The 25,982-nt window shown below is 51.9% G+C and overlaps 5 non-coding genes across 5 annotated transcripts; all 5 read right to left on the bottom strand.

Annotated features, from left to right (window-relative positions):
- Window positions 1-831: 831 nt before the first annotated feature.
- Window positions 832-904, bottom strand: trnat-ugu (transfer RNA threonine (anticodon UGU)). Its single transcript has one exon. It is a non-coding gene; the product is annotated as a tRNA-Thr (tRNA).
- An 899-nt stretch (window positions 905-1,803) lies between these two features.
- trnat-ugu (transfer RNA threonine (anticodon UGU)) lies at window positions 1,804-1,876 on the bottom strand. Its single transcript has one exon. It is a non-coding gene; the product is annotated as a tRNA-Thr (tRNA).
- A 4,370-nt stretch (window positions 1,877-6,246) lies between these two features.
- trnat-ugu (transfer RNA threonine (anticodon UGU)) lies at window positions 6,247-6,319 on the bottom strand. The gene has a single exon. It is a non-coding gene; the product is annotated as a tRNA-Thr (tRNA).
- An 882-nt stretch (window positions 6,320-7,201) lies between these two features.
- Window positions 7,202-7,274, bottom strand: trnat-ugu (transfer RNA threonine (anticodon UGU)). Its single transcript has one exon. It is a non-coding gene; the product is annotated as a tRNA-Thr (tRNA).
- Window positions 7,275-13,244: 5,970 nt separating this feature from the next.
- Window positions 13,245-13,318, bottom strand: trnat-ugu (transfer RNA threonine (anticodon UGU)). The gene has a single exon. It is a non-coding gene; the product is annotated as a tRNA-Thr (tRNA).
- Between the last annotated feature and the right edge of the window lie 12,664 nt (window positions 13,319-25,982).

Genomic DNA, 25,982 nt, shown 5'->3' with positions numbered 1-25,982 from the left:
GGAGAAGGGGAAAGGAGAATCTTCTGTTCAAGATTCGGTCTCGGAGCTGTTTAATATTCATAATTAAACCCTTTGTTAATTGACAGTGTATTTAAATACTAAGCTAATTTTGACAAATGCCCAGGGAGATTTGATCTCACGACCCCCGGGTTGACAAGACCAGTATTCTAACCCCTGAGCTATGGAGCTACCTGCTCTGTGAAATAAAGAGGAAGGAGCAGGAAAGAGACAGGAAGGGAAAAGAGAGAGTTGATGAGTGAGAGAGAGGGGGAAGGGAGAGAGAGGGGAAGGAGTGAGAGAGAGGGGGAAGGGGAGACAGGGGGGAAGAGAGAGGGGAAGGGGAGAGACAGAGGGGGAGAGGAAAGAGGAAGGAAGGGGAGAGAGTGTGTGGAAGGGAGGGAGAGAGTGGATGGAGTGAGAGAGGCAAGGAGAGAGGGGGAAGGAGTGGTTAGCGGACAGAGGGATTGGAGAGAGAAGTAAGATCGACGAGGAAGGAGAGAGAGGGGAAGGAGTGCGGAGCGAATGAAAGTAGAGAGGGAAGGGGAGAGCAAGAGAGAGGAAGGGTGAGAGAGGGTGAGGCGAGGGAGGGGGACGGGGGGAGAGGGGAATGAGTCAGAGACGGGGAAAGCGAGATAGTTGGAAAGGGAGAGAGGAGGAAAAAGATGCAGAACAGGCCGTGATGGGGAAGGGAGAGAGAGATTTGGAAGGGGAGAGCGTGTAAGAGAGACGACATGCCTGTTCTTCCAAGGTCGGTCTCAGAGATGTTTAATATTTATAATTAAAGCCCCTGTTAATTGACTGTAAATTTAAATACTGACACTAATTTTGAGTAGACCCCAGTGAGGTTTGAACACACGACTCCTGGTTTACAAAACCAGTGCTCTGACCCCTGAGCTATGGAGCCACCCGCCCTGGAAAAGATAGGGGAAGGAGCAGGAAAGAGAGTGGAAGGGAAAAGAGAGAGTGGAAGGAGTGAGAGAGAGGGGGAAGGCGAGAGAGAGGGAGGGGAAAGGGAGAGAGTGGGGAAGAGAGGGAGGTGGGGCAAGTGAGAGAGGGGATGGAGAGAGGGAGAGTGTGGAATGGGCGAGAGAGGGGAAGGGAAGAGAGTGGGGAAGGAGTGGGAGAGAGAGAGGGAGGGGAGAGAGTGGGAGGGGAAGGGGATGGGGAGACAGTGAGGAAGAGAGAGGGTCAGGGGAGAGAGTGGGGAAGGGGAGAGAGTGGGGAAGGGGAGAGAGAGGGGAATGAGGGAGCGAGTGGGGAAGGGGAGAGAGAGGGGAAGGGGCGAGAGTGGGGGAGGGAAGCGAGTGGGGAATGAGGGAGCGAGTGGGGAAGGGGAGAGAGAGGGGAAGGGGCGAGAGTGGGGAAGGGGAGAGAGAGGGGAAGGAGAGAGAGTGGGGAAGGGGAGAGAGAGGGGAAAGGGAGAGAGTGGGGAAGGGGAGAGAGAGGGGAAAGGGAGAGAGTGGGGAATGAGGGAGAGAGTGGGGAAGGGGAGAGAGAGGGGAAGGGGAGAGAGTGGGGATGGGGATAGAGAGGGGAAGGGGAGAGAGTGGGGAAGGGAGAGAGTGGGGAAGGGGAGAAAGTGGGGAAGGGGAGAGAGTGGGGAAGGGGAGAGGGAAATGAGTGATAAAGAGAAACGGGGAAAGCGAGAGAGCGGGAAAGAGTAAAAAGAGGCAGAATGTGTAGTGATGGGGAAAGGGAAAGGCGAATCTTCTGTTCAAGGTTCGGTCTCGGAGCTGTTTAATATTCATAATTAAAGCCCCTGTTAATTGATAGTGTATTTAAATACTGACACGAATTTTGAGTTGGCCCCAGTGAGATTTGAACCCACGACTCCTGGTTTACAAAACCAGTGCTCTGACCCCTGAGCTATGGAGCCACCAGCCCTGGTAAAGACCGGGGAAGGAGCAGGAAAGAGAGTGGAAGGGAAAAGAGAGAGTGGAATGAGTGAGAGAGAGGTGGAAGGCGAGAGAGAGGGAGGTGAAAGGGAGAGAGTGGGGAAGAGAGGGAGGTGGGGCAAGTGAGGGAGGGGATGGAGAGGGAGAGTGTGGAATGGGTGAGAGAGGGGAAGGGAAGAGAGTGGGGAAGGAGTGGGAGAGAGAGAGGGAGAGGAGAGAGTGGGAGGGGAAGGGGATGGGGATTCAGTGAGGAAGAGAGAGGGTCAGGGGAGAGAGTGGGGAAGGGGAGAGAGTGGGAAAGGGGAGAGAGAGGGGAAGGGGCGAGAGTGGGGAAGGGGAGAGAGAGGGGAAGGGGCGAGAGTGGGGAAGGGGAGAGAGTGGGGAAGGGGAGAAAGTGGGGAATGAGGGAGAGAGTGGGGAAGGGGAGAGAGAGGGGAAGGGGCGAGAGTGGGGAAGGGGAGAGAGAGGGGATGGGGAGAGAGTGGGGAAGGGGAGAGAGAGGGGAAAGGGAGAGAGTGGGGAATGAGGGAGAGAGTGGGTAAGGGGAGAGAGAGGGGAAGGGGAGAGAGTGGGGATGGGGAGAGAGAGGGGAAGTGGAGAGAGTGGGGAAGGGGAGAGAGTGGGGAAGGGGAGAGGGGAATGAGTGATAAAGAGAAACGGGGAAAGCGAGAGAGAGTAAAAAGAGGCAGAATGTGTAGTGACGGGGAAAGGGAAAGGAGAATCTTCTGTTCAAGGTTCGGTCTCGGAGCTGTTTAATATTCATAATTAAACCCCTTGTTAATTGACAGTGTATTTAAATACTAAACTAATTTTGACAAAGTCCCAGAGAGATTTGATCTCACGACCCATGGTTGATAAGATCAGTGCTCTAACCCCTGAGCTATGGAGCTACCTGCTCTGTGAAAGATAGAGGAAGGAGTAGGAAAGAGACAGGAAGGGAAAAGAGAGAGCGTTGAATGAGTGAGAGGGAGGGGGAAGGGGAGAGGGAGGGGAAGGAGTGAGAGAGAGGGGAAGGGGAGACAGGGGGAAGAGAGAGGGGAAGGGGAGAGACAGAGGGGGAGAGGAAAGAGGGAGGAAGGGGAGAGAGTGTGTGGAAGGGAGGGAGAGAGTGGTTGGAGTGAGAGAGGCAAGGAGAGAGGGGGAAGGAGTGGTTAGCGGACAGAGGGGTTGGGGAGAGAAGTAAGATAGATGAGGAAGGAAAGAGAGGGGAAGGAGTGGGGAGCGAATGAAAGTAGAGAGGGAAGGGGAGAGCAAGAGAGGGGAAGGGGTGAGAGAGGGTGAGGCGAGGGATGGGGACGGGGGGAGAGATGGTTGGAATGAGTCAGAGACGGGGAAAGCGAGATAGTTGGAAAGGGAGAGAGGAGGAAAATGATGTAGAACAGGTCGTGATGGGGAAGGGAGAGAGAGATTTGGAAGGGGAGAGCGTGTAAGAGAAACGACATGCCTGTTGTTCCAGGTTCGGTCTCAGAGATGTTTAATATTTATAATTAAAGCCCCTGTTAATTGACTGTGAATTTAAATACTGACACTATTTTTGAGTAGACCTCAGTGAGGTTTGAACCCACGACTCCGGGTTGACAAGACCAGTGCTCTAACCCCTGAGCTATGGAGTCACTTGCGCTGGGAAAGACGGGAAGGAGCAGGAAAGAGAGTGGAAGGGAAAAGAGAGAGTGGAAGGAGTGAGAGAGAGGGGGAAGGCGAGAGAGAGGGAGGGGAAAGGGAGAGTGGGGAAGAGAGGGAGGTGGGGCAAGTGAGGGAGGGGATGGAGAGAGGGAGAGTGTGGAAGGGGCGAGAGAGGGGAAGGGAAGAGAGTGGGGAAGGAGTGGGAGAGAGAGAGGGAGAGGAGAGAGTGGGAGGGGAAGGGGATGGGGAGACAGTGAGGATGAGAGAGGGTCAGGGCAGAGAGTGGGGAAGGGGAGAGAGTGGGGAAGGGGAGAGAGAGGGGAAGGGGCGAGAGTGGGGAAGGGGAGAGAGAGGGGGAAGGGGCGAGAGTGGGGAAGGGAAGAGAGTGGGGAAGGGGAGAGAGTGGGGAATGAGGGAGAGAGTGGAGAAGGGGAGAGAGAGGGGAAGGGGCGAGAGTGGGGAAGGGGAGAGAGAGGGGAAGGGGAGAGAGTGGGGAATGGGAGAGAGAGGGGAAAGGGAGAGAGTGGGGAATGAGGGAGAGAGTGGGTAAGTGGAGAGAGAGGGAAGGGGAGAGAGTGGGGAAGGGGAGAGGGGAATGAGTGATAAAGAGAAATGGGGAAAGCGAGAGAGCGGGAAAGAGTAAAAAGAGGCAGAATGTGTAAAGCAGGATCTTCTGTTCAAGATTCGGTCTCGGAGCTGTTTAATATTTATAATTAAACCCATTGTTAATTGACAGTGTATTTAAACACTGAGCTAATTTTGACAAAGCCCCAGGGAGATTTGATCTCACGACCCCCTGGTTGACAAGACCAGTGCTCTAACCCCTGAGCAATGGAGCTACCTGCGCTGTAAAAGATAGAGGAAGTAGCAGGAAAAAGACAGGAAGGGAAAAGAGAGAGTTGAATGAGTGAGAGGGAGGGGGAAGGGGAGAGAGAGGGGAAGGAGTGAGATAGAGGGGGAAGGGGAGACAGGGGGGAAGAGAGAGGGGAAGGGGAGAGACAGAGGGGGAGAGGAAAGAGGGAGGAAGGGGAGAGAATGTGTGGAAGGGAGGGAGAGAGTGGATGGAGTGAGAGAGGCAAGGAGAGAGAGGGAAGGAGTGGTTAGCGGACAGAGGGGTTGGTGAGAGAAGTAAGATAGACGAGGAAGGAGAGAGAGGCGAAGGAGTGGGGAGCGAATGAAAGTAGAGAGGGAAGGGGAGAGCAAGAGAGGGGAAGGGGTGAGCGAGGGGAAGGGGAGAGAGTGGGGAAGGGGAGAGAGTGGGGAAGGGGAGAGAGAGAGGCGAAGGGGAGAGAGTGGGGAAGTGGAGAGAGAGGGGAAGGGGAGAGTGAGAAATGGGAGAGAGTGGGGAAGGGGATAGAGTGGGAAAGGGGAAAGAGTGGGGAAGGGGAGAGAGAGGGGAAGGGGAGAGAGTGGGGAAGGGGAGAGAGAGGGGAACGGGAGAGAGTGGAGAAGCAGAGAGAGAGGGGAAGGGGAGAGAGAGGGGAACGGGAGAGAGTGGGGAAGGGGAGAGAGATGGGAAGGGGAGAGAGTGGGGAAGGGGAGAGAGAGGGGAAGGGGAGAGAGAGGGGAAGGGGAGAGAGTGGGGAAGGGGAGAGAGAGGGGAACGGGCGAGAGTGTGGAAGGGGAAGAGAGAGAGGAAGGGGCGACAGTGGGGAAGGGGAGAGAGTGGGGAAGGGGAAAGAGTGGGGAATGAGGGAGAGAGGGGGGAAGGGGAGATAGAGGGGAAGGGGAGAGCGAGGGGAAGGGGAGAGTGTGGGGAAGGGGAGAGAGTGGGGAAAGGGGAGAGAGTGGGGAAAGGGAGAGGGGAATGAGTGATGAAGAGAAACGGGGAAAGCGAGAGAGCGGGAAAGAGTAAAAAGAGGCAGAATGTGCAGTGATGGGGAAAGCAGGGAGAGAGGGAGAAGGGGAAAGGAGAATCTTCTGTTCAAGATTCGGTCTCGGAGCTGTTTAATATTCATAATTAAACCCTTTGTTAATTGACAGTGTATTTAAATACTAAGCTAATTTTGACAAATGCCCAGGGAGATTTGATCTCACGACCCCCGGGTTGACAAGACCAGTATTCTAACCCCTGAGCTATGGAGCTACCTGCTCTGTGAAATAAAGAGGAAGGAGCAGGAAAGAGACAGGAAGGGAAAAGAGAGAGTGATGAGTGAGAGAGAGGGGGAAGGGGAGAGAGAGGGGAAGGAGTGAGAGAGAGGGGGAAGGGGAGACAGGGGGGAAGAGAGAGGGGAAGGGGAGAGACAGAGGGGGAGAGGAAAGAGGAAGGAAGGGGAGAGAGTGTGTGGAAGGGAGGGAGAGAGTGGATGGAGTGAGAGAGGCAAGGAGAGAGGGGGAAGGAGTGGTTAGCGGACAGAGGGATTGGAGAGAGAAGTAAGATCGACGAGGAAGGAGAGAGAGGGGAAGGAGTGCGGAGCGAATGAAAGTAGAGAGGGAAGGGGAGAGCAAGAGAGAGGAAGGGTGAGAGAGGGTGAGGCGAGGGAGGGGGACGGGGGGAGAGGGGAATGAGTCAGAGACGGGGAAAGCGAGATAGTTGGAAAGGGAGAGAGGAGGAAAAAGATGCAGAACAGGCCGTGATGGGGAAGGGAGAGAGAGATTTGGAAGGGGAGAGCGTGTAAGAGAGACGACATGCCTGTTCTTCCAGGGTCGGTCTCAGAGATGTTTAATATTTATAATTAAAGCCCCTGTTAATTGACTGTAAATTTAAATACTGACACTAATTTTGAGTAGACCCCAGTGAGGTTTGAACACACGACTCCTGGTTTACAAAACCAGTGCTCTGACCCCTGAGCTATGGAGCCACCCGCCCTGGAAAAGATAGGGGAAGGAGCAGGAAAGAGAGTGGAAGGGAAAAGAGAGAGTGGAAGGAGTGAGAGAGAGGGGGAAGGCGAGAGAGAGGGAGGGGAAAGGGAGAGAGTGGGGAAGAGAGGGAGGTGGGGCAAGTGAGAGAGGGGATGGAGAGAGGGAGAGTGTGGAATGGGCGAGAGAGGGGAAGGGAAGAGAGTGGGGAAGGAGTGGGAGAGAGAGAGGGAGGGGAGAGAGTGGGAGGGGAAGGGGATGGGGAGACAGTGAGGAAGAGAGAGGGTCAGGGGAGAGAGTGGGGAAGGGGAGAGAGTGGGGAAGGGGAGAGAGAGGGGAATGAGGGAGCGAGTGGGGAAGGGGAGAGAGAGGGGAAGGGGCGAGAGTGGGGGAGGGAAGCGAGTGGGGAATGAGGGAGCGAGTGGGGAAGGGGAGAGAGAGGGGAAGGGGCGAGAGTGGGGAAGGGGAGAGAGAGGGGAAGGAGAGAGAGTGGGGAAGGGGAGAGAGAGGGGAAAGGGAGAGAGTGGGGAAGGGGAGAGAGAGGGGAAAGGGAGAGAGTGGGGAATGAGGGAGAGAGTGGGGAAGGGGAGAGAGAGGGGAAGGGGAGAGAGTGGGGATGGGGAGAGAGAGGGGAAGGGGAGAGAGTGGGGAAGGGAGAGAGTGGGGAAGGGGAGAGAGTGGGGAAGGGGAGAGGGAAATGAGTGATAAAGAGAAACGGGGAAAGCGAGAGAGCGGGAAAGAGTAAAAAGAGGCAGAATGTGTAGTGATGGGGAAAGGGAAAGGCGAATCTTCTGTTCAAGGTTCGGTCTCGGAGCTGTTTAATATTCATAATTAAAGCCCCTGTTAATTGATAGTGTATTATAATACTGACACGAATTTTGAGTTGGCCCCAGTGAGATTTGAACCCACGACTCCTGGTTTACAAAACCAGTGCTCTGACCCCTGAGCTATGGAGCCACCAGCCCTGGTAAAGACCGGGGAAGGAGCAGGAAAGAGAGTGGAAGGGGAAAAGAGAGAGTGGAATGAGTGAGAGAGAGGTGGAAGGCGAGAGAGAGGGAGGTGAAAGGGAGAGAGTGGGGAAGAGAGGGAGGTGGGGCAAGTGAGGGAGGGGATGGAGAGGGAGAGTGTGGAATGGGTGAGAGAGGGGAAGGGAAGAGAGTGGGGAAGGAGTGGGAGAGAGAGAGGGAGAGGAGAGAGTGGGAGGGGAAGGGGATGGGGAGACAGTGAGGAAGAGAGAGGGTCAGGGGAGAGAGTGGGGAAGGGGAGAGAGTGGGGAAGGGGAGAGAGGGGAAGGGGCGAGAGTGGGGAAGGGGAGAGAGAGGGGAAGGGGCGAGAGTGGGGAAGGGAAGAGAGTGGGGAAGGGGAGAGAGTGGGGAATGAGGGAGAGAGTGGGGAAGGGGAGAGAGAGGGGAAGGGGCGAGAGTGGGGAAGGGGAGAGAGAGGGGAAGGGGAGAGAGTGGGGAATGGGAGAGAGAGGGAAAGGGAGAGAGTGGGGAATGAGGGAGAGAGTGGGTAAGGGGAGAGAGAGGGGAAGGGGAGAGAGTGGGGATCGGGAGAGAGAGGTGAAGTGGAGAGAGTGGGGAAGGGAGAGAGTGGGGAAGGGGAGAGAGTGGGGAAGGGGAGAGAGTGGGGATGGGGAGAGAGAGGGGAAGTGGAGAGAGTGGCGAAGGGAGAGACTGGGGAAGGGGAGAGAGTGGGGAAGGGGAGAGGGGAATGAGTGATAAAGAGAAACGGGGAAGCGAGAGAGAGTAAAAAGAGGCAGAATGTGTAGTGACGGGAAAGGAGAATCTTCTGTTCAAGGTTCGGTCTCGGAGCTGTTTAATATTCATAATTAAACCCCTTGGTAATTGACAGTGTGAGCTGCGAGGAGGATGCTATTAGGCTGCAGAGTGACTTGGATAGGTTAGGTGAGTGGGCAAATGCATGGCAGATGAAGTATAATGTGGATAAATGTGAGGTTATCCACTTTGGTGGTAAAAACAGAGAGACAGACTATTATCTGAATGGTGACAGATTAGGAAAAGGGAAGGTGCAACGAGACCTGGGTGTCATGGTACATCAGTCATTGAAGGTTGGCATGCAGGTACAGCAGGCGGTTAAGAAAGCAAATGGCATGTTGGCCTTCATAGCGAGGGGATTTGAATACAGGGGCAGGGAGGTGTTGCTACAGTTGTACAGGGCCTTGGTGAGGCCACACCTGGAGTATTGTGTACAGTTTTGGTCTCCTAACTTGAGGAAGGACATTCTTGCTATTGAGGGAGTGCAGCGAAGGTTCAACAGACTGATTCCCGGGATGGCGGGACTGACCTATCAAGAAAGATTGGATCAATTGGGCTTGTATTCACTGGAGTTCAGAAGAATGAGAGGGGACCTCATAGAAACGTTTAAAATTCTGACGGGTTTAGACAGGTTAGATGCAGAAAGAATGTTCCCAATGTTGGGGAAGTCCAGAACCAGGGGTCACAGTCTGAGGATAAGGGGTAAGCCATTTAGGACCGAGATGAGGAGAAACTTCTTCACCCAGAGAGTGGTGAACCTGTGGAATTCTCTACCACAGAAAGTAGTTGAGGCCAATTCACTAAATATATTCAAAAGGGAGTTAGATGAAGTCCTTACTACTCGGGGGATCAAGGGTTATGGCGAGAAAGCAGGAAGGGGGTACTGAAGTTTCATGTTCAGCCATGAACTCATTGAATGGCGGTGCAGGCTAGAAGGGCTGAATGGCCTGCTCCTGCACCTATTTTCTATGTTTCTATGTTTCTATGTAAACTAATTTTGACAAAGCCCCAGAGAGATTTGATCTCACGACCCCAGGTTGATAAGACCAGTGCTCGAAACTCTGAGCTATGGAGCTACCTGCTCTGTGAAAGATAGAGGAAGGAGCAGGAAAGAGACAGGAAGGGAAAAGAGCGAGTTGAATGAGTGAGAGGGAGGGGGAAGGGGAGAGAGAGGGGAAGGAGTGAGAGAGAGGGGGAAGGGGAGACAGGGGGGAAGAGAGATGGGAAGGGGAGAGACAGAGGGGGAGAGGAAAGAGGGAGGAAGGGGAGAGAGTGTGTGGAAGGGAGGGAGAGAGTGGTTGGAGTGAGAGAGGCAAGGAGAGAGGGGGAAGGAGTGGTTAGCGGACAGAGGGGTTGGGGAGAGAAGTAAGATAGATGAGGAAGGAAAGAGAGGGGAAGGAGTGGGGAGCGAATGAAAGTAGAGAGGGAAGGGGAGAGCAAGAGAGGGGAAGGGGTGAGAGAGGGTGAGGCGAGGGATGGGGACGGGGGGAGAGATGGTTGGAATGAGTCAGAGACGGGGGAAAGCGAGATAGTTGGAAAGGGAGAGAGGAGGAAAATGATGTAGAACAGTCGTGATGGGGAAGGGAGAGAGAGATTTGGAAGGGGAGAGCGTGTGAGAGAGACGACATGCCTGTTTTCCAGGGTCGGTCTTAGAGATGTTTCATATTTATAATTAAAGCCCCTGTGAATTTAAATACTGACACTAATTTTGAGTAGACCCCAGTGAGTTTGAACCCACGATTCCTGCTTTACAAGACCAGTGCTCTGACCCCTGAGCTATGGAGCCACCAGCCCTGGGAAAAACAGGGGAAGGAGCAGGAAAGAGAGTGGAAGGGAAAAGAGCGAGTGGAAGGAGTGAGGGAGAGGTGGAAGGCGAGAGAGAGTGAGGGGAAAGGGAGAGAGTGAGGGAGAGAGAGAGGGAGAGGAGAGAGTGGGAGGGGAAGGGGATGGAGAGACAGTGAGGAAGAGAGAGGGTCAGGGGAGAGAGTGGGGAAGGGGAGAGAGTGGGGAAGGGGAGAGAGAGGGGAAGGGGCGAGAGTGGGGAAGGGGAGAGAGAGGGGAAGGGGCGAGAGTGGGGAAGGGGAGAGAGTGGGGAAGGGGAGAGAGTGGGGAATGAGGGAGAGAGTGGGGAAGGGGAGAGAGAGGGGAGGGAGAGAGTGGGGAAGGGGAGAGAGAGGGGAAGGGGCGAGAGTGGGGAAGGGGAGAGAGAGGGGAATGGGAGAGAGTGGGGAAGGGGAGAGAGAGGGGAAAGGGAGAGAGTGGGGAATGAGGGAGAGAGTGGGTAGGGGGAGAGAGAGGGGAAGGGGAGAGAGTGGGGATGAGGAGAGAGAGGGGAAGTGGAGAGAGTGGGGAAGAGAGAGTGTGGGGAAGGGGAGAGAGTGGGGAAGGGGAGAGGGGAATGAGTGATAAAGAGAAACGGGGAAAGCGAGAGAGAGTAAAAAGAGGCAGAATGTGTAGTGACGGGGAAAGGGAAAGGAGAATCTTCTGTTCAAGGTTCGGTCTCGGAGCTGTTTAATATTCATAATTAAACCCCTTGTTAATTGACAGTGTATTTAAATACTAAACTAATTTTGACAAAGCCCCAGAGAGATTTGATCTCATGACCCATGGTTGATAAGACCAGTGCTCTAACCCCTGAGCTATGGAGCTACCCGCTCTGTGAAAGATGGAGGAAGGAGCAGGAAAGAGACAGGAAGGGAAAAGAGAGAGTTGAATGAGTGAGAGGGAGGGGGAAGGGGAGAGGGAGGGGAAGGAGTGAGAGAGAGGGGGAAGGGGAGACAGGGGGGAAGAGAGAGGGAAGGGGAGAGACAGAGGGGGAGAGGAAAGAGGGAGGAAGGGGAGAGAGTGTGTGGAAGGGAGGGAGAGAGTGGATGGAGTGAGAGAGGCAAGGAGAGAGGGGGAAGGAGTGGTTAGCGGACAGAGGGGTTAGGGAGAGAAGTAAGATAGATGCGGAAGGAGAGAGAGGGGAAGGAGTGGGGAGCGAATGAAAGTAGAGAGGGAAGGGGAGAGCAAGAGAAGGGAAGGGGTGAGAGAGGGTGAGGCGAGGGATGGGGACGGGGGGAGAGAGGAATGAGTCAGAGACGGGGAAAGCGAGATAGTTGGAAAGGGAGAGAGGAGGAAAATGATGTAGAGGAGGAAAATGATGTAGAACCAGTCGTGATGGGGAAGGGATAGACAGATTTGGAAGGTGAGAGCGTGTCAGAGAGACGACATGCCTGGTATTCCAGGGTCGGTCTCAGAGATGTTTAATATTCATAATTAAAGCCCCTGTTAATTGACTGTGAATTTAAATACTAACACTAATTTTGAGTAGACCCCAGTGAGGTTTGATCCCATGACTCCTGGTTTACAAGACCAGTGCTTTAACCCCTAAGCTATGGAGTCACCTGCGCTGGGAAAGACGGGAAAGGAACAGGAAAGAGAGTGGAAGGGAAAAGAGAGAGTGGAAGGAGTGAGAGAGAGGGGAAGGCGAGAGAGAGGGAGGGGAAAGGGAGAGAGTGGGGAAGAGAGGGAGGTGGGGCAAGTGAGGGAGGGGATGGAGAGAGGGAGAGTGTGGAAGGGGCGAGAGAGGGGAAGGAAGAGAGTGGGGAAGGAGTGGGAGAGCGAGAGGGAGAGGAGAGAGTGGGAGGGGAAGGGGATGGGGAGACAGTGAGGAAGAGAGAGGGTCAGGGCAGAGAGTGGGGAAGGGGAGAGAGTGGGGAAGGGGGAGAGAGAGGGGAAGGGGCGAGAGTGGGGAAGGGGAGAGAGAGGGAAGGGGCGAGAGTGGGGAAGGGAGAGAGTGGGGAATGAGGGAGAGAGTGGGGAAGGGGAGAGAGTGGGGAAGGGGAGAGAGAGGGGAAGGGGCGAGAGTGGGGAAGGGGAGAGAGAGGGGAAGGGGAGAGACTGGAGAAGGGAGAGAGAGGGGAAAGGCAGAGAGTGGGGAATGAGGGAGAGAGTGGGTAAGGGGAGAGAGAGGGGAAGGGGAGAGAGAGGGGAAGTGGAGAGAGTGGGGAAGGGAGAGAGTGGGGAAGGGGAGAGAGTGGGGAAGGGGAGAGAGTGGGGAAGGGGAGAGGGGAATGAGTGATAGAGAGAAACGGGGAAAGCGAGAGAGCGGGAAAGAGTAAAAAGAGGCAGAATGTGTAGTGATGGGGAAAGGGAAAGGCGAATCTTCTGTTCAAGTTTCGGTCTCGGAGCTGTTTTAATATTCATAATTAAAGCCCCTGTTAATTGATAGTGTACTTAAATACTGACACTAATTTTGAGTCGGCCCAGTGAGATTTGAACCACGACTCCTGGTTTACAAAGCCAGTGCTCTGACCCCCTGAGCTGTGGAGCCACCAGCCCTAGTAAAGACAGGAAAAGGAGCAGGAAAGAGAGTGGAAGGGAAAAGAGAGAGTGGAATGATTGAGAGAGAGGGGGAAGGCGAGAGAGAGGGAGGGAAAATGGAGAGAGTGGGGAAGAGAGGGAGGTGGGGCAAGTGAGGGAGGGGATGGAGAGAGGGAGAGTGTGGAATGGGCGAGAGAGGGGAAGGGAAGAGAGTGGGGAAGGAGTGGGAGAGAGAGAGGAGAGGAGAGAGTGGGAGGGGAAGGGGATGGGGAGACAGTGAGGAAGAGAGAGGGTCAGGGGAGAGAGTGGGAAGGGGAGAGAGTGGGGAAGGGGCGAGAGTGGGGAAGGGGCGAGAGTGGGGAAGGGGAGAGAGAGGGGAAGGGGCGAGAGTGGGGAAGGGGAGAGAGAGAGGGAAGGGGCGAGAGTGGGGAAGGGGAGAGAGAGAGGGGAAGGGGCGAGAGTGTGGAAGGGGAGAGGGGAAGGGGCGAGAGTGGGGAATGAGGGAGCGAGTGGGGAAGGGGAGAGAGAGGGGAAGGGGAGAGAGTGGGGATGGGGAGAGAGAGGGGAAGGGGAGAGAGGGAAGGAGAGAATGGGGAAGGGGAGAGAGTGGGGAAGGGAGAGAATGGGGAAGTGGAGAGAGTGGGGAAGGGGAGAGGGGAATGAGTGATAAAGAGAAACGGGAAAGCGAGAGAGCGGGAAAGAGTAAAAAGAGGAGAATGTGTTGTGATGGGGAAAGGTAAAGGCAAATCTTCTGTTCAAGTTTCGGTCTCGGAGCTGTTTAATATTCATAATTAAAGCCCCTGTTAATTGATAGTGTATTTAAATACTGACACTAATTTTGAGTAGGCTCCAGTGAGATTTGAACCCACGACTCCTGGTTTACAAAACCAGTGCTCTGACCCCCTGAGCTGTGGAGCCACCAGCCCTGGTAAAGACAGGAAAAGGAGCAGGGAAAGAGAGTGGAAGGGAAAAGAGAGAGTGGGAATGATTGAGAGAGAGGGGAAGGCGAGAGAGAGGGAGGGAAAATGAAGAGAGTGGGGAAGAGAGGGAGGTGGGGCAAGTGAGGGAGGGGATGGAGAGAGGGAGAGTGTGGAATGGGCGAGAGAGGGGAAGGGAAGAGAGTGGGGAAGGAGTGGGAGAGAGAGAGGGAGAGGAGAGAGTGGGAGGGGAAGGGGATGGGGAGACAGTGAGGAAGAGAGAGGGTCAGGGCAGAGAGTGGGGAAGGGGAGAGAGTGGGGGAAGGGGGAGAGAGAGGGGAAGGGGCGAGAGTGGGGAAGGGAGAGAGGGGAAGGGGGAGTGGGGAAGGGGAGAGAGAGGGGAAGGGAGAGAGTGGGAAGGGAGAGAGTGGGGAATGAGGGAGAGAGTGGGGAAGTGGAGAGAGAGGGGAAGGGGAGAGAGAGGGGAAGGAGAAGAGTGGGAAGGGGAGAGTGGGGAAGGGGAGAGAGAGGGAAGGGGAGAGAGTGGGGATGGGAGAGAGGAGGGGAAGTGGAGGAGAGTGGGAGGGGAGAGAGTGGGAAGGGGAGAGAGTGGGAAAGGGAGGGGGAATGAGTGATAAAGGAGAACGGGGAAAGCGAGAGAGTAAAAAGAGGCAGAATGTGTAGTGACGGGGAAAGGGAAAGGAGAATCTTCTGTTCAAGGTTCGGTCTCGGAGCTGTTTAACATTCATAATTAAACCCCTTGTTAATTGACAGTGTATTTAAATACTAAACTAATTTTGACAAAGCCCCAGAGAGATTTGATCTCACGACCCATGGTTGATAAGACCAGTGCTCTAACCCCTGAGCTATGGAGCTACCCGCTCTCTGAAAGATAGAGGAAGGAGCAGGAAAGAGACAGGAAGGGAAAAGAGAGAGTTGAATGAGTGAGAGGGAGGGGGAAGGGGAGAGGGAGGGGAAGGAGTGAGAGAGAGGGGGAAGGGGAGACAGGGGGGAAGAGAGAGGGGAAGGGGAGAGACAGAGGGGGAGAGGAAAGAGGGAGGAAAGGGAGAGAGTGTGTGGATGGGAGGGAGAGAGTGGATGGAGTGAGAGAGGCAAGGAGAGAGGGGGAAGGAGTGGTGAGCGGACAGAGGGGTTGTGCGCCGGCGTTGGCCAGCCTATTGGCCGCGGACGGACGATGCTTCGCCGCCGCCGTCGCGGAGGATGGAGGAGCGCGCCCGGCGTCCCTACGGACTCACATTCTCACGGACATGCGCGGGCGGCGAGATTTGGTTGGCGGATGGCGGCTGCGGGACACCTTCGTGCGGGGACGGGCCTTAGTTACTGTCGGGGGTTGCGGGGAATTCGGCCGCCATCTTTGGGGAGCACGGGACCGACCGCCGCGGGGAGCGACAGGGGCGGGGCTTCCTCGACGTCACAATGCTTCCCATTGTCCCGCTGCAGGGCAGGGAGCATGCGCGGTGGCCATCTTACTGCAGGGTGGCCATCAGGTGCAGGATGGGGACCAGTGACATGAATACATGAGAACATCAGAAATAGGAGATGAGTCTGCATTTGGTCCCTCGAACCTGCCACCATTCAATAAGATGATGGCTGCAGCATCTGGGGTGTTTCTCCTTGGAGCAGTGAAGGTGCAGGGCAGGTTTAACAGAGTTGCTCACAATCAGGAAGCTTGAGATTGAGTCAGGGACCAGACTTATGTGTTCTGCTCACACAATCAGAGAATGGTTACTGCACGGAAGGCCATTCAGCCCATCCAGCCCTTGCTGGCTCCCAGCTAGTCCCACTGCCCCGCCCTGCAAATGTTTTCTTTCAGATAATTATACAACTCCCTTTTGAAAGCAGTGATTGAGTCTGCCTCCACCACCTTTTTCAGGCCGTGCATTCCAAATCGTAACCACTTGCTGCATAAAATAGATTTTTCTTACATCACCTTTGGTTCTTCTGCCAATTCGCTCATGTACCAGCAGATTGGATGAACGAGTGAATCCCTTCATATACACAGGGCAGTTGAACGGCCTCTCTCCATTGTCACGGCGTCGATGAGTTTCCAGTGCAGAGGGGCAATTGAATCCCTTCCCACAATCCCCACATTTTCACGGTTTCTCCGTGGTGCGGGTGTCCTTGTGTCTCTCCAGGTTGGACGATCAGTTGAAGCCTGATCCACACACAGAACATGTGTACGGTTTCTCCCCACTGTGAATGGTGTGATGTTTTTTCAGGCTGTGTAATTGGTTAAAGCTCTTTCCACAGGCAGTGCACTGGAACACTCTCACTCGGGTGTGTGTGTGTGTCTCGTTCATCCCACTTACTGGTACACGAGCGAATTCACACTGGGGAGAAGCTGTTCAACTGTCCTGTGTGTAGTTTCTTTGTGTGTCTTACCCGCAGTCTACCAAAGAGTGCACCATCGGAGCAGGCCAGGGAGCAGAAGGAGCAGCATGGCGGCCTGGCCCAGCAGTCTGTGCGGACCCTAGCCTGCGACCACCATTGGAGCAGGCCGGGGAGCAGAAAGAGAAGCATGGCAGCCTAGCCCAGCAGACTGAGCGGCCCCCGGCCTGCGAGCACCATCGGAGCAGGCCAGCGAGCGGACGCAGCAGTGTGGTGGCCTAGACCAACAGTCTGAGCAGCCCCCGGCCTGCGACCACCATTGAAGCAGGCCGGGGAGCGGAAGGAGCAGCGTGGCGGCGTACCACTCCAGGGAGCAGAATGTGCTGCAGCAGGTGAGCAATGGCAGTGAAAAGGGCCGTCACCAAGGTCCAGGGCAGTGATTGGAGCGTGGGCAGGTACAGCAGGAGCGGCGAGGTCGGGGTGAAGGAGCGGCGAGAGATTGTAGAGGGACGTGATCGGGGCCCAGGAGAGGCGCGAGTTCAGGGCCTAGAAGAGGCGAGGACCCAGGTGCAGCATGGACCAGCCCAAACTGCGATTTGTGTGCGCACTAGGTCCGTGCAGCAGAGCTGGTCTCCAGTCGTCTTGATTAATCCTTGCCACTGGACCAAGACCTAGCTCTGTCAAGGCTGTGGTGGCTGGCATGCAATGGTCACCACACGTTAAAAATTCCACGCACAGGCATCTTCCACCCTTCAAGATTTAGTTTGGACCTGGAATTTTAGGTGCTTCATTGAAACACGTGTGAACTTTTTAACATGGAAGCAAGTCATCTTCGATTCGAGGGACTGCCTATGATGATGATGATCTTCTGCCAATCACCATAAATCTGTCTCCTCTGGTTCTCAACCCTTCTGCCAGCGGGAACAGTATCTCTCTATCTAATCTGTCTGGACCACTCATGATTTGGAACACCTCTATCAACTCTGCTCTCAACCGTCTCTGCTCAAAGAAGAACAACCCCAGCTTCTCCAGTCTATCCACGTAACTGAAGTCCCTCATCTCATGAATCATTTTTGTCAATCTTTTCTGCACCCTCTCTAAGACCTTCACATCCTAATGTGCGGTGCCCAGAATTGGACACAATGCTCCAGTTGAGGCTGAACTAATGTTTTACAAAGGTTCATCATAACCTCCTTGCTTTTGTACGCCATGCCTCTGTGATGCACAGGATCCTGTAAATGTTTTAACTGCTTTCTCAACCTGTCCTGCCACCTTCAGCGATTTGTGTGCATAAACCCGCTCACTGTTCATGCACCCCCTTTAGGATTGTACCCTTTAGTTTATGTTGCCTCTACTCGTTCATTTATTCATGCTTCTCTAATTTTATTTCTTAACTCAGATTCACGGCCTCAATTTATTAGCTCCTCTGAGCCCATCAACTTAATCTGGCAGCATAATGTTGGCGAGTGGTGATTGATTGCCCTGGGAATCAACAGGAAGAGAGCTCAGAGATCGGTGGTGTTATGCTCATAATAAAGTAATGCAACTAAGTACTGTAGACAATGAGTAGGTGTGACCTGAGCTCCTTTATTCAGACTCCAAAGTGTTGGTACAGTGTGGGAGGCCTGCTTATATGCAGTGCTCCCAAGGGATGCTGGGATCCAACAGGTAAGCCCTCTGGTGGCAGTATTATACAGGTTGCCTGGGGTTGCATACATGACATCACTTCCTCCCAAAGTCAATAGTACTCTTATTTACAGGGTGAGACGATTTGGGGCTTTTCACTTCCTTGTCGATCGTCTCGGTACAAATGCAGTTGTGGGTGAGTTGGTTGGTTCTTCGCTGGGCTGCTGGACAGCTGGCCTTGCCGGGCTGCTGGGGATGGTGAGTTCAGTTTCATGGTCAACCGTGATGTCGATTGTCGCTTGTGTATATGTTGGAGGGTCGAAGTTGGTGGTGTCCTCATCAGGTTGCTCGTGGCTGTTTGTGAATCGCAGTTTGGTTTGGTCCAAATGATTTCTGTACATTAGTCCATTGGCAAGTTTGACCTGAAACACCTGACTCCCTGCTTTGGCTATGACAGTGCCAGCAAGCCATTTGGGACCATGTCCACAATTGCGTACTAATACAGGGTAATTGACGTCAATATCACGTGATAAGCCTGCATGATCATGGTACCTGCTTCATTGATGCCACCTGTCCTCGATGTGATCATGGAGATCAGGGTGGACAAGAGAGAGCCTTGTTTTGAGCGCCCTTTTCATGAGCAGTTTGGCTGGGGGAACCCCCGTGAGTGAGGGGGGTCTGGTGCGGTAGCTGAGCAGGACTTGGGACAGGCGGGTCTGCAGGGAGCCATCCGATAAGCATTTCAAGCTTTGCTTGATGGTCTGCACTGCCTGTTCTGCCTGACCGTTGGATGTGGGCTTGAACGGGGCAGATCTGAAGTGCTTCATCCCATTGCGGGTCATGAATTCCTTGAATTCAGCACTGGTGATGTATGACCCATTGTCGCTGACAAGGACATCGGGCAGACTGTGTGTGGCAAATATGGCTTGAAGGCTTTCAATGGTGGCAGTGGATGTGCTTACAAACAATATTATAGATTCAATCCATTTTTGAGCATCCACAACAACCAAAAACATTTTGCCTAGGAACGGGCCTGCAAAGTCATTGTGGACCTCGACCATGGTTTGGAGGGCCATGACCACAAACTTAGCAGTGCCTCTCTGGGTGTATTGCTCAGTTGAGAGCAAGTGTTGCATTGGCGCATGCATGACTCTAAGTCTGAGTCGATGCTGGGCCACCACACATGGGATCTGGCTATAGCTTTCATCATTACTATGCCTGGGTGGGTACTGTGTAGGTCGTGTATGAACATTTCCCTGCCTTTCTTAGGCAAAACCACGCGATTACCCCACAAAAGAGAGTCCGCCTGTATGGACATTTCGTCGTTGCACCGCAGGAACAGCTTGATCTCTTCATGCATCTCCGCTGGGATGATGGACCAGCTCCCATGGAGGACACTGTTTTTTACAAGGGACAGTAAAGGATCCTGGCTGGTCCAGGTCCTGATCTGGCAGGCGGTAACGGGTGACTTTTCATTTTCAAATGCATCCATCACCAAGAGCAAGTTGCAGGCTTTGCCATTTCCACCCCGGTGGTGGGCAATAGTAGCTGACTGAGAGCATCAGCGCATTTCTCTGCCTGGTCGGTGGTGGATTACATAGTTGTATGCAGCCTGCATGAGTGCCCATGTTTGGATGCGGGCAGAGGCATTGGTATTAATCCCTTTGCTCTCTGAGAATAGCGATATGAGCGGTTTATGGTCAGTTTCCAGCTCAAACATGAGACCAAACAGATACTGGTGCATTTTTTTCACCCCGTAAATGCATGCCAGAGCTTCTTGTTCAATCATGCTATAGACCCTTTCGGCCTTGGACAAACTCTTGGATGCATAGGCGACCGGTTGCAATGTTCCCGATTTGTTAGCTTGTTGTAACACACACCCGATCCCGTATGAAGATGCATTGCAAGCTAGCACTAAGCGTTTACATGGGTTATACAAGACAAGCAGTTTGTTGGAACGTAACAGATTTCTGGCTTTCTCAAAAGCAGCCTCTTGTGATTTACCCCATACCCAGTCATCTCCCTTGCATAGTACATGTAGAGGTTCTAGCAAGGTGCTTAACCCAGGTAGGAAATTACCGAAATAGTTGAGGATTCCCCTGAATGACGGCAGCTCTGTCACGTTCTGTGGTCTCGGCACGTTCTTGATGGCCTCCGTCTTGGCGTCGGTGGGTCTGATGCCATCTGCCGTAATTCTTCTCCCTAAGAACTCGACCTCTGGTGCCAGGTAAACACACTTTGCGCATTTCAACCTGAGTCCCACGTGATCTAGCCGACTTAGAACCTCTTCCATGTTCTGCAAGTGTTCGACGGTGTCCCGACCTGTGACCAGTACGTCGTCCTGGAAAACCATGATGCGTGGAACCAACTGTAGCACACTTTCCATGTTCCTTTGGAAAATTGCTGCAGCCGATCGAATCTCAAACGGGCACCTATTGTAGATGAACAGACCTTTGTGCGTGTTGATGCAGGTGAGGCCTTTCGAAGATTCCGCCAGCTCCTGCGTCATGTAGGCCAAGATCAGGTCCAACCTGTTGAACTTCTTTCCTCCAGCCAGAGTCACAAATAGGTCATCTGCCTTGGGTAGCGGGTACTGGTCCTGTAGCAAAAAACAGTCAATCGTTACTTTCTAGTCCCCACAAATTCTGATCGTGCTGTCGCCTTTGAGAACCAGAACAATAGGGCTGGCCCACTCATTGAACTCTACCGGCGCGATGATGTCTTCTCACTGCAGCCGTCCAGCTCAATTTCCACTTTCTCTCGCATCATATATGGTACCGCCTGTGCCTTTTGCTGGATGGGTTGTGTACCGGGTACCAAGTGGCTCTGTCCCTTTGACCCCGAGAAACTTCCGATGCCTAGCTCAAACAATGACGGGAACTTGCTCAGAACCTGGGCACATGAGGCGTCATCAACAGACGAGAGTGCTCGGATGCTGTCCCAGTTCCAGCGGATTTTTCCCAGCCAGCTTCTGCCGAACAGCGTGGGGCTATCTCCTGGTGCAATCCATAGTGAGAGTTCGTGCACTGCTCCATCATAGGAGACTTTTACTGCTGCGCTGCCAATTACAGGGATCAGCTCTTTAGTGTAAGTTCTTACCTTGGGATGAATGGAGCTAATCTTGGGCCTGTGTGCCTTGTTGCACCACAGCCTGTCAAAGGCCTTTTTGCTCATGATAGACTGACTCGCACCCGTGTCCAGTTCCATGGATACTGGAATTCCATCCAGTTTGACTTTTAGCATGATCGGTTGCCATTTCGTGGTGAAGGTGTGTACCCTGTACACTTCTGCCTCCTCAGTTCTAGTCTCTAGTTCAGCCTGATCCGCCATGGATCTGTTCTCCTCTGCAACATGGTGGTTTTCAGGGTTTGCAGCTCATCTGCACAATCGCTGGAGGTGTCCCATTGTTCCACAGCCTTTGCGCACATAATGTTTGAAGCGGCATTGATGGGCTCGATGATCACCTTCACACCAACATCAAGGTGTTAACTGCTTTGCATTAATGATTGATGGCAGACTCTGGGTCATCTGAGGTCGTGCAGCTGCAGGCGAGTACATTCTGCCATATCCATTTCTGCCTGAAAAGGACATTACTTTGTGTACAGTACTTGCCAAAACTTCTTTATGCTGCAAAATTTGTTTAGTGTTATCGTTGGTGGCCATAAATGCCTGGGCTATCGTTATGGCTTTGCTCAGATTCGGTGTTTCAACAGTCAACAGTTTGCGAAGGATAAACTTATGGCCAATGCCAAGCACAAAAAAGTGTCTAAGCATTTGCTCAAGGAATCCATCGAATTCCAATGTCCTGCAAGGCGCCTTAGTTCGGCGACGTAGCTTGCCACTTCCTGGCCTTCAGACCACTGACACATGTAGAATTGATACCTTGCCATCAGAACGCTTTCCTTCGGATTTAAGTGTGTTCAGACCAGCGTACACAGTTCTTCATAGGATTTGGTTGTTGGTTTCACCGGAGCGAGAAGATTCTTCATGAGGCCATAGGTTGTTGCCCCGCAGACAGTGAGGAGGATCGCCCCTCGTTTGGCAGTGTTCTCATCTGCTTCTAGCTCGTTGACTACAGAGTATTTGTCGAGTCACTCCATGAAGGCCTCTCAATCATCCCCTTCTGAGAATTTCTACACGAGACCAAGAGTGTTCCGTGGTTGTTCGTGTGGTTGTTCATTATCTCGTCGCCAATTGCTATGCTCATAATAAAGTAATGCAACTGAGTACTGCAGACATAGAAACATAGAAAATAGGTGCAGGAGTCGGCCATTCGGCCCTTTGAGCCTGCACAACCATTCAATAAGATCATGGCTGATCATTCCTTCAGTACCCCTTTCCTGCTTTCTCTCCATACCCCTTGATCCCTTTAGCCGTAAGGGCCATATCTAACTCCCTCTTGAATATATCCAGTGAACTGGCATCAACAACTCTCTGCGGTAGGGAATTCCACAGGTTAACAACTCTCTGGGTGAAGAAGTTTCTCCTCATATCAGTCCTAAATGGCCTGCCCCTTATCCTAAGTCTGTGTCCCCTGGTTCTGGACTTCCCCAACATTGGGAACATTCTTCCCGCATCTAAGCTGTCCAGTCCCATCAGAATCTTACATGTTTCTATGAGATCCCTTCATCCTTCTAAACTCCAGTGTATAAAGGCCCAGTTGATCCAGTCTCTCCTCATATGTCAGTCCAACCATCCCTAGAACCAGTCTGGTGAACCTTCGCTGCATTCCCTCAATAGCAAGAACGTCCTTCCTCAGATTAGGAGACCAAAACAGAACACAATATTCCAGGTGGAGCCTCACCAAGGCCCTGTACAACTGCAGTAAGACTTCCCTGCTCCTATACTAAAATCCCCTCGCTATGACGGCCAACATACCATTTGCCTTCTTCACCGCCTGCTGTACCTGCATGCCAACTTTCACTGACTGATGAACCATGACACCCAGATCTTGCTGCATCTTCCCTTTTCCTAATCTGCTGTCATTCAGATAATATTCTGCCTTCGTGTTTTTGCCCCCAAAGTGGATAACCTCACATTTATCCACATTATACTGCATCTGCCATGTATTTGCCCACTCGCCTAATCTGTCCAAGTCACCCTGCCGCCTCTTAGCGTCCTCCTCACAGCTCATATCGCCACCCAGTTTAGTGTCATCTGCAAACTTGGAGATTTTGCACTCAATTCCATCATCTAAATCGTTAATATGTATTGTAAAGAGCTGGGGTCCCAGCACTGAGCCCTGCGGCACTCCACTAATCACTGTCTGCTATTCTGAAAAGGACCCATTTATCCCGACTCTCTGCTTCCTGTCTGCCAATCAGTTCTCTATCCTCATCAGTACATTACCCTCAATACCATGTGCTTTAATTTTGCACACCAATCTTTTGTGTGGGACCTTGTCAAAGCCTTTTGAAAGTCCAATACACCACATCCACTGGTTCTCCCTTGTCCACTCTACTAAATACACCCTCAAAAAATTCCAGAAGATTTGTCAAGCATGATTTCCCTTTCATAAATCCATGCTGACTTGGACCAATCTATCACTGCTTTCCAAATGCGCTGCTATTTCATCCTTAATGATTGATTCCAACATTTTCCCCACTACTGATGTCAGGCTAACCGGTCTATAATTACCCGTTTTCTCTCTCCCTCTTTTTAAAAAAAAAAGTGGTGTTACATTAGCAACCCTCCAGTCCATAGGAACTGATACAGAGTCGATAGATTGTTGGAAAATTACCAATGCATCCGCTATTTCTTGGGACACTTCCTTAATTACTCTGGGATTTAGACTATCAGGCCTTGGGGATTTATCGGCCTTTAATCCCGTCAATTTCCCAAACACAATTTCCCGCCTAATAAGGATATCCTTCAGTTCCTCCTTCTCTAGCCCCTCGGTCCCCTGGTACATCCGGAAGGTTATTTGTGTCTTCCTTTGTGAAGACAGAACCAAAGTATTTGTTCAATTGGTCAGCCATTTCTTTGTTCCCCATTATAAATTCACCCGAATCCGACTGCAAGGGACCTACGTTTGTCTTCACTAATCTTTTTCTCTTCACATATCTATGGACGCTTTTGCAGTCAGTTTTTATGTTTCCAGCAAGCTTCCCACTCTTAATTAAACCCTTTTTCCTCTGCTGAATTCTAAATTTCTCCCAGTCCTCCAGTTTGCTGCTTTTTCTGGCTAATTTATATGACAATGAGTAACTGTGACCTAAGCTCCTTTATTCAGACTCCAGAGTGCTGGTACAGTGTGGGAGACCTGCTTATATACAGTGCTCCTAAGGGATGCTGGGATCCCTTAGGACTCCAACAGGTAAGCCGTCTGCTGGTAGTATGCAACCCCAGGCAACCTGTATAATACATGACAGGTGGGCCAAGGCAGCAGCGTGTTCTGCGACCAATCACGCTGATTGAGGGTTGGATCCTGAGTCGGACTGTCAGGTGAGTCGATGTGAACCCCTCTTAAAGAATTTATCTTTTCACAGTTAAATCAAGGTTTGTTTTGGCAACATAACAGGTGAACATTTGTCAGTATTTTGTTTCCCTGGAGTTCCTATTATGAGTTCCAGGCACTTCAGTGCCAAGTCGAATAAAAATTGAAAAGATCATTAATTTCCCTCTTAGCATGTCACTGTTAGTTAAAGGAACAGAGATTGAGTTCCCCTCATTATGCATTTGTAGTAGTTAAAGTAACAGCCTTCCTATTGGTAGTGAGTCACATTCTGTGCTTGAGGAGATGGCTGGTGGTTTCAGCCTTTAAAATACTCCTCCACTTGTTGAAATTTCTTCATAGTATCACCCTTGCCTATCTCTGTAGCCTCCTCCAGCCCAGCAACCCTCTTAACAGTTTGGGTTTGTTTTCTTTGGAACAGAGGAGGCTGAAGGGAGACGTTATTGAGGTGTATAAAATTATGAGGGGTCTAAATAGAGTGCATAGGAAGGACCTATTGCCGCTCGCAGAGGTGGGTCAACAACCAGGGGGCATAGATTTAAAGTAACTGGTAGGAGGTTTAGAGGGGAAATTTCTTCACCTAGAGGGTGGTGGGGGGTCTGGTACTCACTGCCTGAAAGGTTGGTAGAGGCAGAAACCCTCACCACATTTAAAAAGTACTTGGATGTGTACTTGAAGTACTGTAACCTACAACGCTACGGACAAAGAGCTGGAAAGTGGGATTAGGCTGGATAGCTCTCTGTCGGCCTGCGCAGACACGATGGGCCTAAATGGCCTCCTTCTGTGTAAATTTCTATGCTTCTATAATGAGAAACAATTTACAGTGTCGGGGGTCTGTGTTGCTGTTAGTTAAAAGGTAGAGAGATTGATTTACCATCATTATGCATCTTTAGTCATTAAACAAAAATCTTTCCTGTTAGCAGTGAGTCACATTCTGCACTGGGAGAGACAGCTGGTGGCTTCAACCTTTAAAATACTCCTCTTGTCCAAATCCCACCAAGGCCTCGCCCCTCACTATCTCTGTAACCTCCTCCAGCGCATCAACTCTCTTAATAAGGAGAAACAATTTTCAGTGTCAGAAGGCTCGGTAACCAGAGGACACCCATTTAAGGTGATTGGCAAATGAACCAGATGCTACACAAGGGGGAAAAATTAAGCAGCCAGATGTTATGGCCTGGAATGCACTGCCTGTAAGGGTGATGGAAGCAGATTCATGTTACTTTCAAAAGAGATAAATATTTGAGTTGGAAAGATTTGCAGGGTTATGAGGCAAGAGGAGTGGTTTGCATCCTCGTGTCTTAAGAGAAGTAGCGGCAGGGATAGTGGATGCACTGGTTGTAATTTATCAAAATTCCTTAGATTCTGGGTCGGTCCCAGCAGATTGGAAAACTGCAAATGTAACGCCCCTATTTAAAAAAGGAGTCAGACAAAGAGCGGGAAACTAGTTAGCCTAACATCTGTGGTTGGGAAAGTGTTGGAGTCCATTATTAAAGAAGCAGTAGCAGGACATTTGGAAAAACAAAGTTCGGTCAAGCAGAGTCAGCATCGATTTATGAAGGGGAAGTCATGTTTGACAAATTTGATGGAATTCTTTGAGGATGTAACGAACAGGGTGGAAAAGGGGAACCAGTGTATTTGGACTTCCAGAAGGCATTTGACAAGGTGCCACATAAAAGGTTACTGCACAAGGTAAAAGTTCATGGGGTTGGGGGTAATATATCAGCATGGATAGAGGATTGGCTAACTAACAGAAAACAGAGAGGTGGGATAACTGGTTCATTGTCTGGTTGACCATCAGTAACTAGTGGGGTGCTGCAGGGATCAGTGCTGGAGCCTCAACTATTTACAATTTATATTAGTTACTTGGATGAAGGCACCGAGTGTAATGCGGCCAAATTTGCTGATGATACAAAGATGGGTGGGAAAGCAAGTTGCAAGGAGGACACAAATAATCTACAAAGGGATAGAGATAGGCTCAATGAGCTGGCAAAAATCTGGCAGATGGACTATAATGTGGTAAATTGTCAGGTTATCCCCTTTGGTAGGAAAAATAAAAATAAATTATTATTATTGTGACAATTACAAAATGCTGTAGTACAGAAGGATCTGGGGGTTCTTGTACATGAAACTCAAAAAGTTAGTATGTAGTTACAGCAATTAGGCAAATGGAATGCTGGGGGATGGTATAAAAGTAGGGAAGTCTCGCTACAACTGTACAGGGCATTGGTAAGACCAC

Source organism: Pristiophorus japonicus, unplaced genomic scaffold, assembly GCF_044704955.1.
Source record: "Pristiophorus japonicus isolate sPriJap1 unplaced genomic scaffold, sPriJap1.hap1 HAP1_SCAFFOLD_534, whole genome shotgun sequence".
Taxonomy (NCBI): Eukaryota; Metazoa; Chordata; class Chondrichthyes; family Pristiophoridae; genus Pristiophorus; species Pristiophorus japonicus.
The sequence above is the reverse complement of the archived record's forward strand: the minus strand, read 5'-3'. Positions and strand labels throughout refer to the sequence as shown.